Below are 4,034 nucleotides of genomic sequence, written 5' to 3'. Positions count from 1 at the left end.
TGAGGCAAAGGAAGGCAATGTTATTTGTGCAAAATTACTACACTGTGAATAGCAGAGCCAGGAGTTGTACCCAGGCAGTCTGCTCCATAACTCGTGCCTTTAGCCACCATCCTATGCTGCTTTGTTAGCATCCTGGCTGGATCAGTGAGCTGTGGTTAGCTCAGTCCCATCCTTGTGCTTTCTGCTGGAGTCTACTGCTAACATCTATACCTAATGAGCTTGTGGTTGAGTCTGCTTGGCTTGGCCAGCGACTAGGCTGCCAACTCAGCATTTACGTTACATAGGACCTGGGAGAGCCTCAGGAAAAAAAGGAAAATTCTGCTTCAGCCCGTCTATGCCACTCCACCCACTTACCCAGTGCGGGCCATTCCACATTTTTGTGTGGCCACTCTGTTCATTGGGCTCTTCCTAGAGACCTAATGGGGAGTGGGGCCAAAGCCCTCATGCCCTCCTCCCTTAAAAGCCCGTGGCTGATTATCTCAGTCCCCTATTACTGTCTCATCGTTTCTTGCTCTTTTTCTGCCCATAAGCTATTGGGCCATGGCGATAGGCTGGCTGCCTACTTCGTAACACAGACTGTCACGACCTCGTGTCTTGTTTCTTTCTGAAGTGGTATTTGTCAGCACCCTTTTTCCATGGGCCACACCAACAGACTCACTGATCAAACATGGTTTATGGGGGAGAGGGATAAAAACACTTTGGTTTAATACTTGTCAAATATTATCCATACCTCTCTTGTACCCATCCCTCTCTTTTTGTTCTCTTCTAGTAGAACATAGGTTAATGACAGCAGAGGCCTTGCCTGCTCTTGTCTGTAGACCAGCTTGCTGACTTCTAAATCTCAGCTATTTCCTTCCTTAAAACATATGGTGTATTTGTCATGGATATGACCCAATAAGGGCCTGTGCAATGCTTAGAAGAATAAAATACACTGTAAAACCTTTCATCCATCAAATGTCTGTCATACTGCCAGGCCAGGTGGAGTAGTAATTGTGCTTGCATGTATCAGCAAAGAACAGGGCTAATAGATGAAACTACTTCAAGTAATTAACTTAGTCATAGCTTTTTATTTTATTTTTTTTGACAGAAAGTGAGTAGAAAGACTGAAGTCATGAACAGCAGGAAAGAATGAGGCACGTAGAAAAGGCCACCATAGCATCACGCTGTCTGTTCAAATACTGAAAAGACAAAGTCAGCATGACTACACACACACACAGCCAATTACCAGAAAACAACTGTAGTTGCTGGATGAGTAAAGTGAATGAGTGAGTAAACTTGGTATATACACTTATGTAAAAGAAGCCAATTCAATGTATACTGTACAGTTATAACTTGCCCATTGTGTTAATTTCCTGCGGCTGCTGCAAGATATTACCACAACCTTGGTGACTTAAACCAACAGAAATTTATTCTCTCACAGTTCTAGAGGTCAGAAGTTCAAAATCAAAGGTGGGGCAGGATCATGCTCCTTCCAGAGGCTCTGGGGAAAATCCATTCCTTGAGTCTTCCAGCTTCTAGTGACGTCCAGCATGCCTTGACATTCTTTGGCTTATGGCTACAACCCTTCAATCTCTGCTTCTGTCTTCACATCATCTTCTCTGTGTGTCAAATCTCCGCCTCCTCTCTCTTAGAAGGATACATGTGATGGCATTTAGAGCCCACCCAGATCATCTAAAATAACCTCCCAGGCCAGGAAAGGAGAGTGCATGGATAAGGAAAAGAGAAATATCCGATTTTCTGGCGATATATCCACCAGGCTCAAATGTAATGGCCCTTAGAATTTTCTAGATTTCCATGGCTAAGGAAATTCCAGCCTTCATTATTCCAGCTCCCTCATAAATGTGCTTACTACTACCCTTTCCCTATATCTCTCAAATTACCTACACATTTCATCATTTTTATGTTCCCTTAAAGTTAATCTCTTGGTAATTTTGACCGTCATAAATTTTACCAAAATATGCAGTGATATGAGTACCTACTATCTCAATGCAAATGAGGCATAACAAATACATATCCAAAGAGAGGAGAGTGGGAACTGAAAATTCATTTTCATCTGTCCTCTAATTCTGCCTCACATCAATCCACATCCCACCTCACCCCCCTCTCCAAGTAAAATGAAGATGGGTGAAGAGAAAAATAACTCTGCATGTATGACTTTGATGTTGCAGATTCCAGGGGAAGTTTGGAACTACTTTTGAAAAACTGAAAAACACATAAGCTCTCCAAATGACCACATGGTTTAATAATAAAGCTGAATTAATTATATTAGATTCTTTTTGTAAAATGTATCTTCATTTAATTTACATTAGTTATCATATAAGTTTGGTGCTCGGATAGAAAGAGACACCAATTGAGTCTTGGGTTGCATGGTAGCTCCATGAGCATCAAAAACAAAGGCGCCTTCTATTTCATTGCTCTAATGTTCACAACATGTGGCTTCCATCTTGTATTCAATTGATGGCCCAACCCCCTCCTTCCCATAACTGGAAAAGGCAAAGGGAGTAAGGAGAGGACATCCCGTTAAGGGAAAATTCTGGAAACACACACTATTTCTGCTCTAAAAGCCAGAATTGAATCACATAACCACAACCAGACTCAAGAGAAGCTAGAAAATGTACTCTTTATTTTGGATGACCTTGTAAGAGGTAAAATTCGATTCCCACAGATGAAGAGAACACGTATTGGGGATCAATTAACCATCTCTCCCACAGTCCACCCTTTTGTCTAACCAAATATCAGTGGCACATTTCTTACACATGGAGCACATTCAAGCCCTCTCCAAGACTCATTCAGCATCTGGCAACCTATAAAATAAAAGACAAGTTATATGTCCTCCCCACACACACCGACGTACCAAATTTATAATGGTGGAATATGACTAGGATGACTGTCATAAAGTCTCTAATTTAAAACAAGGAAAAAAGGGAAAGACTAAACAGTCATCTGTCCATAGAGATTATCAAGAGTCTCTTGGGTAAGAACTGCAAAGATTCCCTACCTTAGAGTAAGTTCCTTGTATAGTCAGTCTGATTGCCTCTGATTCTTCTCTCTGTAAGGAGCTCATGGCTTTGTCTTCTGTGTCTGTGGCACCTCTGAAGTATATTTGAGGGCTGCCGAGCTTTTGCAGTATGATTTCTTCTGGTACAGAATGATCTGATTTACAGCTTGAACAATAAGTCTTTGTAAACTTAGCTCGTAGATGCCTTGACAACGCAATGTCATCAAAAACTCAATACGTTGCCAATGTTTTTGCTCCTACTCAATTCCATTTGGGAGTAACCAAGCCAAAGTTTTGGACATAATTTTAAAACCTGAAATTACTGTTTTTTAATTTACTAGTTTCTGTGTTCTACTCTCCCATCCCACCTTCTCAGTATAATGGATACTTCCTAGAAGCTGTTTGAAACATTTGCCTTGGATGAGAAACAAACGCCCTTAATCTGACCTTTGCCACCTGGCTGGCTTCCAATATTTAGCAGATACTGTGAGGCCCCAAATCACCAGCAAAAATAATACCCATCCAGGAGGGGGCTGGCCCCATGGCTGAGTGGTTAAGTTCGCGGGCTCCGCTGCAGGCGGCCCAGTGTTTCGTCGGTTCGAATCCTGGGCTCGGACATGGCACTGCTCATTGAACCACGCTGAGGTGGCGTCCCACATGCCACAACTAGAAGGACCCACAACTAAGAATATACAACTATGTACCGGGGGGCTTTGGGGAGAAAAAGGAAAAAATAAAAAATCTTAAAAAAAAGAAATAATACCCATCCAGGAGGGTGGAGATCTTGAGGGGTAGTCAGGAAGGCATTGTAAAGAAGGGATGCTTTGAAAGGTGAGCAAAAGTTAGATGAAGATATGAGAGAAGGATGATTCGGTTAGAGGAAACAGCAGAAATAAGGGCATGAAGGCAAGAGAAATGTGGTGGTTGAACAAACTGAGACTGGAAATAGGAGTGAAAATGTAGCAGAGTCCAGATGATGGAAAGTTTATATACAAGTCAAATAGGTCTATTTTATGGTTTGAATAGCGTGGTAGAA

At 41.9% G+C, this 4,034-nt stretch overlaps 1 long non-coding RNA gene across 1 annotated transcript; it reads right to left on the bottom strand.

Annotated features, from left to right (window-relative positions):
* Positions 1-2,603: 2,603 nt before the first annotated feature.
* On the bottom strand, positions 2,604-3,137 carry LOC138915831 (uncharacterized). Its single transcript, XR_011422163.1, has 2 exons — positions 2,999-3,137; positions 2,604-2,804 (listed from the first exon to the last, which is right to left on the bottom strand). It is a non-coding gene; the product is annotated as an uncharacterized lncRNA (long non-coding RNA).
* Between the last annotated feature and the right edge of the window lie 897 nt (positions 3,138-4,034).

Source organism: Equus caballus, chromosome 10 (assembly GCF_041296265.1).
Source record: "Equus caballus isolate H_3958 breed thoroughbred chromosome 10, TB-T2T, whole genome shotgun sequence".
Taxonomy (NCBI): Eukaryota; Metazoa; Chordata; class Mammalia; order Perissodactyla; family Equidae; genus Equus; species Equus caballus.
This window is presented reverse-complemented; position numbering and strand designations above follow the sequence as displayed.